Source organism: Scylla paramamosain, unplaced genomic scaffold, assembly GCF_035594125.1.
Source record: "Scylla paramamosain isolate STU-SP2022 unplaced genomic scaffold, ASM3559412v1 Contig50, whole genome shotgun sequence".
Lineage (NCBI taxonomy): Eukaryota > Metazoa > Arthropoda > Malacostraca > Decapoda > Portunidae > Scylla > Scylla paramamosain.
Window position 1 is genome coordinate 235,001 of NW_026973715.1, and position 9,314 is coordinate 244,314.

Sequence of the window (9,314 nt, forward strand, 5' to 3'; positions counted from 1 at the left end):
GATGAGACGAAAAACTTTTGATTCCACCCTGTCTAGAAGAGCAGTATGAGTGGAACCCCCCCAGACATGTGAAGCATATTCCATACATGGACAGATAAGGACCTTGTACAGAGTTAGCAGCTGGGAGGGTGAGAAAAACTGGTGGAGACGTCTCAGAATGCTTAACTTCATAGAACCTATTTTAGCTAGAGATGAGATGTGAAGTTTCTAGTTTAGATTAATAAGAAAAAGAGAGACCAAGGATGTTCAATGTAGAAGTGGGGGACAGTTGAGTGTCATTGAAGAAGAGGGGGATAGTTGTCTGGAAGGTTGTGTTGAGTTGATAGATGAGTGAATTGAGTTTTTGAGGCATTGAACAATACCAAGTTTGCTCTGCCCCCAATCAGATATTTTAGAAAGATCAGAAGTCAGGGCATTCTGTGGTTTCCCTGCATAAGCTGTTTGCTTCTTGAAGGGTTTGACATCTACGAAAAGACATGGAGAAGTGCAGGGTGGTATCATCAGCATAGGAGTGGATAGGACAAGAAGTTTGGTTTAGGTCATTGATGAATAATAAGAGAGTGGGTAACAGGACAGAACCCTGAGGACCACACCACTGTTAATAGATTTAGAAGAACAGTGACCGTCTACCACAGCAGCAATAGAACGGTCAGAAAGGAAACTTGAGATGAAGTTACAGAGAGAGGGATAGAAGCTATAGGAGGGTAGTTTGGAAATCAAAGCTTTGTGTCATACTCTATCAAAAGCTTTTGATATGTCTAAGACAACAGCAAAAATTTCACCAAAATCTCTAAAAGAGGATGACACACGACTCAGTAAGGAAAGCCAGATAACCAGTAGAGTGGCCTTGACAGAATCCATACATAAAAGGTGATGAGATAGAAGGTTGTAAAGTGATAGATGTTTAAGAATCTTTCTGTTGAGGATAGAATCAAAAACTTTTGATAGGCAGGAAATTTAAATCAACAAGACATAGTTTGAGGGATTAGAACAGTCACACTTTTTAGGAACAGGCTGAATGTAGGCAAACTTCCAGCAAGAAGGAAAGGTAGATGGTAACAGACAGAGTTGAGTTTGACTAGGCAAGGCACAAGCAAAGAGGCACAGTTTTTGAGAACAATAGGAGGGACCCCATCAGGTCCATAAGCATTCCGATGGTTTAACATCATTGCAAAGAATTTTAATAGGCAGCAGCAGCAGCAGCAGCAGCAGCAGCAGCAGCAGCAGCAGCAGCAGCAGGGTGGAGGAGAGAGAGGAACAAGCCCTGAATTGTCCAAGGTAGACTTTTTAGCAAAGGTCTGAGCAAGGAGTTCGGCTTTAGAGACTGATGTGATAGCAGTGGTGCCATCCGGTTGAAATAAAGGAGAGAAAAAGAAGCAAAGATGAGATGTTTTTGGCTAGTTGCCAGAAGTCATGAGGGTAGTTAGATCTAGAAAGATTTTGACACTTTCTGTTAATGAAGGAGTTTTTGGCTAGTTGGAGAACAGATGTGGCATGACTTTGGGCAGAAATATAAAGCGCATGAGATTCTGGGGATGAAAGGTTCAAATACCTTGTGTAAGCCACCTTTCTATCATGTATAACACAAGAACAGGTCGTGTTAAACCAAGGTTTAGAAGGTTTAGGTCGAGAAGAAAAGTGAGAGATATATACCTCCATACCAGATACTATCACCTCTGTTATGCGCTCAGCACACAGTCAGATTAGAAAACTGAGCATCACATCTTCAGAGCATGTGTGTGATGACAACCTGCCAGTTTTTGATGCCTTCCATTGCAGTAAGTCAAGCACCAGAGCTTTGGTCTGTGGGCTTTACAATTCATCATTTCTTTTTTTTTCTTTTTCTTTTTTTCAGTGCAAACCTTTCCACCACTTTGTGGACATGACATGACATGACAATTAAAAACTTTCAGATTTTGGAATTTTGGACCGAGAATTCTCAATTGTGCCAACAAAATACAGTATTCACCTGAACCACCTGTCAGTCACAAGGCTCCCAGTGAGGTGTGCTTGTTCCTGAGTCATGGAAGTCTCCCAAGGTTTCTTCCACTTGCTCTCCGTGTTACCACCTGCAGGGAAAACGCACACATCAATACTCCTGCTGCTTGATACATGTTTGACTCACAACTTAGTCTAGAATTTAACCATTCACTACAACATTACACAGCATGGAATGCACAGCTGAAAACATTTATATGCACATTCAAGAAAGGAAACAACTAAAGAAGCAGATTGTGCAATTTCTAGTCAGTATAGTGCATAGACATGGCTGTGAAAGAAAAGAAATGCTTCATGTTGGTCTGGGAGTCAGGAAAGATGTAATAAGTACTAGTAGTTAAAAGAGTTCATCACCAGGTAGGACAAGATGGATAACTAATTTTTTCACACCCTCGTCTCTGGTAAAAGTCACTCACAAAAATGATTGACCCCGGGCAGGTCTTTTTCCACTCAACCTTCCACATCTTCTAATCTTTGGTGGATTAACTTAACAAGTAAAAGTTTCCATACGAAGGGTGGCAGTTCACTCAAAGGAAGGGGATCAAGTAAATCCATTCACACCTTTTTTGCTATGGGCCTTCCCTCCCCTTCATTTCTCTCTCTCTCTCTCTCTCTCTCTCTCTCTCTCTCTCTCTCTCTCTCTCTCTCTCTCTCTCTCTCTCTTTAATAGGCTGTTTGGATAACTATTTCACTCTAGAGAGAGAGAGAGAGAGAGAGAGAGAGAGAGAGAGAGAGAGAGAGAGAGAGAGAGAGAGAGAGAGAGAGAGAGAGAGAGAGAGAGAGAGAGAGAGAGAGAGAGAGACACACACACACACACACACACACACACACACACACACACACACACACACACACACACACACACACACACACACACACACACAGAGTTTGGCCAGTGCTGGGAGGGGTTGGTGACTTGACACGTATTCCCACACCTGGACACCAGCAACCACCACCACCACTTAGCAGCCTGCAAAGATCCTCAGTGGATGTGAAATCACTCGGTGATATCAAAAGAGAAGATGGTGACCAGCATGAGGCCACATATTTTTGAGGGCTTCATGGATGAGGACCTCAGCATAGCACACACAGATAAACCAATCTGGAAAATTGAAGAAGACAATGTAAAAATAGAAGAAATATGCAGCTTAACAGCGATGATAAAGGTGTTGAAGGAAGGAAGAGAAGTGGGTGGTGACAATGTAAAAAAGATATCCAGTGATATATTAGAGATGAAAAGAGAGAGATGGAAAGAAAAAAAAGAAAACAAAGAACTAAGAGAAGAGGTGACAAAAATAGTGAACTTAAACAAGAAGTACTGTGAAGAAATTAAGAAACTCAAGGGAGAGAATGAAGAGTTACAAAAAACTTTGCAAGAGAAAGGAAGTTAAAAGTTGGAAAGAAGAGGGAGAACAACAACAAGAGGTGGAGATGGAGGAGATAATAAGGCAACAGCAACAGGAACACAATAAGGATATTAAAAAGAAAGGATTAAAATATCAAAGGGAAAAGGTAATCTTGTGAGAGACACAGTACAGAGAAAGATGTGTGTGGTGGTATTTAGGATTAAGGAGAAGGACCTACCCATGAAAATAGCTTGTGAGAAATAAGTGAAAAAGGGGTAAGGAAATTATAGAAGTGGTGGAGGAAGGAGAGGGAATAATTGAACACACTGAAAAGGTTTACAGGATTGGAAAGTATGAAGAAAGCAGAACAAGACCAAGGAAAATAAGATTCATGTCACAAACACCAGCAGAACATGTCTTGCAAGGAACAGGAAAATTGGCAAATGACGGAATGAAGGAAATATAGATAAAAAAAAGACATGAATGAAGAAGAAAGTGAAGAACTGAGAGTAGAGGCTCAGTCAAAAAAACGGGAAGAACACAAGAACAAGCAAAAAGATTCACCTGGAAAGTCATGGACATGAAAATGAGGAAATGGTGACACAAAGATGCCACACAAGATCACCAAGCAGAAGTTTATAGATTATGTATACTAACATAGGTGGTTCGGTGTCCAGCCTATTGGAACTTACAGACTACTTAAAGAACAATAAACAAGATGTGGTATGTTTAACAGAAACCAAACTAAAAAGGAAATAAAGTTGGATGAGAGAGAGAGAGAGAGAGAGAGAGAGAGAGAGAGAGAGAGAGAGAGAGAGAGAGAGAGAGAGAGAGAGAGAGAGAGAGAGAGAGAGAGAGAGAGAGTGTGAAGAGACACACTAAGGGGAACAAGGAAAGCAAGAAAATAAGTGACAGGTGCTGGAAAAAAAAATGGAGATAAACAATGAATTACAGACATGGAGGAGGAGTAGGAGGAGAGGAAACAGGAGAGCGACTACGATAAAAAAAAAAATAAATAAATAAATAAATACATAAAAAAAATGAAAGGGGAAGAGGGAAGAAGAAAGAAGATAATGAGAGGGGGAAGGAGGGAGGGTAGGGAGATAAAAAGGGAGGAAGGGAAGGGGGAAGGAAGGTTGGGTCCAGGCTGATCGTTGCACATGACAAAGGGGAAGGAAGGTTGGGTCCAGGCCGATCGTTGCACAAGACAAAGGGGAAGGAAGGTTGGGTCCAGGCTGATCGTTGCACAAGACAAAGGGGAAGGAAGGTTGGGTCCAGGCCGATCGTTGCACATGACAAAGGGGAAGGAAGGTTGGGTCCAGGCCGATCGTTGCACATGACAAAGGGGAAGGAAGGTTGGGTCCAGGCCGATCGTTGCACATGACAAAGGGGAAGGAAGGTTGGGTCCAGGCCGATCGTTGCACATGACAAAGGAGAAGGAAGGTTGGATCCAGGCTGATCGTTGCACAAGACAATTTATGTTCTCGGCGTAAACAATCATAAATTTTTCTGTACCATCACATTAGAGGATGCACAGTGTGAGGAGGAGGAGGAGGAGGAGGAGGAGGAGGAGGAGGAGGAGGAGGAGGATGGTGGGTGTGGTAGAAGAAAAAAAAATTGTAGAGAAGAGGAGCAAAACAGAGAGAGAGCTGTGGCAGAACTGCATGGAAAAGAATGAGTGGTAAACAAATGAGGAGTAAGATGAATAACACGAAAAAATATGAGGTAAAAGAAAAAAGATTAAATGCAAAACGCTAAACAGAACAAGGTAATGGATGACAAATGAAACAATGAATTAGTTTGCTTATGAAAATATGAAAAGAACAGTCTCTCTCTCTCTCTCTCTCTCTCTCTCTCTCTCTCTCTCTCTCTCTCTCTCCAACTACATTTTTCGTCACTGTGGCAGTATATTAATACCTAGTTTAAGGGTGAGAAAGGGGAGAGGGAGAGGGAAAAACGGGATGGTGGGAAATAAACAGGATGAGAGAAGGGAAAATGAGAGGAAAAGGATGGCGGGGAAGAAGGTAGAGGTGGAGTAGAGGGAGGAGTGAGGAGAGAAATGAGGGGTCGGGGATGGGGCAGTGGGAGGAGAGAGAGGAAGAAGGATGAGAGGGAGAAGGAGGGATAGCAGGGGGAGAGGGAGGGGAAGGATGGGAGGGAGAGAGTAACAGGAGCAGTGTGAGGGAGGGGAAAGATGACGGAGTAATGGAGGTCCTTTGTTCTTATGAGGCGAATGATGTGTTCATGGGTACGTCTAGCAATGATGTGACGACGCGGACCGGGCTGGGAACGCTGCATTGGAGGGTCGGTGGGAGTAACAGGAATGACAATAGAGGAATGTGCATTAGTTGGGAAAAAAAAAAAAAAAAAAATCATCCCTGAGCTTATGTACCGTATGTGGCCTTTGAATGCTGTTCTGATGAGAGAGCAAAGCGCTTCAAAACACGAGGTTATGAGTCATTACCAGATGAACATTTTCCCTGTCCACGCACAATCAGCAAGGAACAATCATCCACCTCTATTTAACCCCGCCATTATTACCTAACAACCCCAACAGATACGGTTTCATTTCCACCAGTTTTCAGACCTCACCTGCAGCGGCCGCGTCACGGTACCTACCTACGTGTCGCTTTCCTGCCACACCGACGCCGCCCCGCGACACTGACGCCAATATTCACAACACAACGAATACTTACCGCTGCGTGACAGTCTCCGAGCAGAGGGAGGGAGGGAGGGAGGGAGAGGCATCAACTCCCGCTAGTGATGGGGTGAGAGGTAGTAAGATGGTTCTTAGTAATTCGCTCGTCTTAAAACACGCAATGAATCAATCGTTATTATTATTTAAATGTTTGTGTTTTTATCCCAACACTGATTTGTCATTTAGTGCAACATGAAGTCGCTATTTAATATCAACCGATACAATTCGAAAATGAAGCTCGTGAAATGTGGACACTGAGGGAGTAAAAACACGTCATTATGCTGAGGTCGTCGACTGGCGGGGCGGTGCCTCTGTCTGCCCGCCTCTGTCTGGGGAACTCTTGGAAATGTTGACAATGCAGTGCAACAGTTGATGGTTATTATTCATTTGATGGCTAATTAGTTAAATGTTTTAAAGTTACAACTTCCGACATCTCACAATGATTTCCTGGAACACAATCGGGAATATTGCCACAGGTATGAACACTAAATGCTGAAAATAATTGCTAGTCTTGGACGAGTGTAGCATAGTACAGTATAAACACAAGTGGATATTCAAGTATCATGATAGGTAAACATGGCGGTCATCATAACACTAGCAGCAGGCAGCTCCCTACTTGTTTTTGGTGTTAAGAGGCGGTATTTAGGCTTAATTTGGCTCCCTACTCAAAAACCCCGCTTTCCCACCAGGTCCTCAACATTGTAGGGGTTACAAGCCGAAAAAAAAAAAAATAGGAAATGAGAGCCGCGCTGCTAATCTAGTAATTTACCCGATGACAAACTTCAGTAAAGTGAGCTAGTTCTTGATACTAAATATACGACCACTGCAGAAAAAAAAAAAAAACTAAATAAATCAAACCCTCATTTTCAGAAACAAAACTTGCAAAATTACATCAGAACAACCCAACGACAGGGAAGGCCGCCCTACAATGCCTGTATATACCACCATACTGTGCCCCCTCCTGCGTTAGGAACACGAGCTCACACACAACACATTACCATACCAATAAGCAGTAATACCCTCCCCCACAAACACTAGTTACTGTACATGGCAATTTTATCTTCCTTGACACGGTAGCTGCTCCCCCCCCCCTCTCTCTCTCTCTCTCTCTCTCTCTCTCATATTGTAGATACCGTAAGTTATGTAATTAAATAAATTTGATTAGTACATAAATGTTTGTTGCTCTTTGAGATTCACTTCCAATATTGAATTACTAAGTCAACATACGTACTACAGCTGTAAGTTAACTTTGATATGATTTACCAATAAGTTAGCGTGGGTGACGCGGGATGACCACACGAAGGCGATGAGGCAACAAAGAAATATATAACGCCCTCATCTTCACTGGGTCTCTGTCCCTCAAGATATGCGCACAAGTATGGAGTGGGAAGTCTGCCGGTAGTGCGTTACCAACAAAACCATGAATCTTAAGATCCACTGCCGACTAGAATATTACCAGGCAAAACAACCGCTATATCAGCACGTTCTGTGTATACTGGCAATGATATTCCAGCCTCTCCTTTCTCAATATTGTCTAGAAACTCAGCATTCTGATATCAGTAAACCTTTGCAGATGTTGGCAGCTCTGCGGGACCCCACAACACAGCGCCTCGCCACTCGCTGATTGGCTAAACCTTGGCCGCTCACATCTCGCGCCTCGCTGCCTGACGCAAGCCGCGCCGCTCGCCCGCTCATCACCACAGGAAGAAATGCATGGAATCTGTAAGAGGTGTCAGGAAGGGATTTGTGAACACTTTGGTGGCAATGCACATTGTTCCTGCGTGTTCCTCTCCCCCAGCAGTGATAAAGATGAAGTATTATAAGCCTTTACCTCCCAAATGCCGCCGTGCAGGAAGTTGGTGAAAAACGGCTTGCCAGCCACCGCCGCCTTCACCATAACAAACTTATTCCACGGTGTGTTTGCGCCACCGAGAGGAACTTAAAGACCCTCCTGCGCGCTTACAAATGGTATTCGATTTTCACGTGTTTGGAATGGAGTCTGCGAGGGATATTAATACGAGGGGGCACTTGAGAAGGAAATGATAAATAATGGTGTTGAAATGTTTACATTAAAATACATAACGAGGCAGAAAAAAGTAGATATTGAGTACACACACACACACGTAAAGACTGAACAACAAAAAAAAAAAAAAGAAAAGAAATAATAATAATAATAATCACGTGGAAATAAATAAATTAAGGAAACTTAACACAACCTGCAGTGAAGAGACCCGAGTAAAGGAGAGAAAAAGAAGAAAAAGAAAAGAAAAAGACTAAAAAGAGTGACCTCCAATTACACGCTGTCAGGACCAACCACCAACCACCACAAGGGTCTCAAGGAGGAGAATGCACATGAGAGAGAGAGAGAGAGAGAGAGAGAGAGAGAGAGAGAGAGAGAGAGAGAGAGAGAGAGAGAGAGAGAGAGAAACGCGGAAGCTATGTGGAAAAGGAAACACAAATTTTGAAAATACACAAGCATACTGGATAAACACACACACACACACACACACACACACACACACACACACACAAGGAATAACACAAGACATTTCATCATCTTCAATGCACTCTCTCTCTCTCTCTCTCTCTCTCTCTCTCTCTCTCTCTCTCTCTCTCTCTCTCTCTCTCTCTCTCTCTCTCTCTCTCTCTCTCTCTCTTCTGCCTCTTCTGCAATCTTTTATTCTCCCGCTAACGAAGAATAAGGATGCTGCTTCATCCAACAACAACAAGACACACGAGGAAAGAGATGGTGGATGAGCGCCTTCCTGGATGACTTACATTCGTCTCCCATGGGATGAGCTCAAAGCCATAACTGCCTGGGAGGTGCCTGGGAGATGAGAGATGCTGCCAAAGATGATAGGATGGTGGAAGTGGTTTAGAGGAGAGATGCAGGGAAATGATGCAGTGGTAGAAGAAATGATAGGATGCAGAAAGAGAAAATAGATGCTGAGAGATGACAGAAAACGAGGAAATACGAGGATAGATTGAGAAAGAAGGGTTGCCTGGTACTATTGCATGAGATGAAAGGATGATGGCGGGAAGGGAAAGATGAGGCATCGAAAAAAAGACTAAATCATGGAAGGGAGACATGATGAAAATGCACCAGAAAAGGAGTAACGAATGCTGGGGAACGCGCGCACACACACACACTCACACACAGATAATGATACTGAAAGAGATGAAAAGTATGATGCAAGAAAGATGATACTAAGGAAGACATGACTGTGCAGGAAAGAAATAATGGGTGTTGAGAGAGAAAAAAAAGACGAAGA

The 9,314-nt window shown here is 43.1% G+C and overlaps 1 long non-coding RNA gene across 4 annotated transcripts in view; it reads right to left on the minus strand.

Annotated features, from left to right (window-relative positions):
- The window catches only part of LOC135098214 (uncharacterized), a 9,455-nt gene extending 3,363 nt beyond the window's left edge, over positions 1-6,092 (minus strand). The window contains exons 1-3 of one of the 4 annotated variants that reach the window (XR_010266679.1): positions 6,041-6,092; positions 2,934-3,100; positions 1,970-2,069 (exon numbers count right to left, since the gene is read on the minus strand). This is a non-coding gene — a long non-coding RNA (uncharacterized LOC135098214). Of the gene's footprint in view, positions 1-1,969; positions 2,070-2,881; positions 3,101-5,936 lie in introns of all 4 variants that reach the window. The other 3 variants (XR_010266676.1, XR_010266677.1, XR_010266678.1) reach the window with 3 other exon arrangements.
- Positions 6,093-9,314: the final 3,222 nt, after the last annotated feature.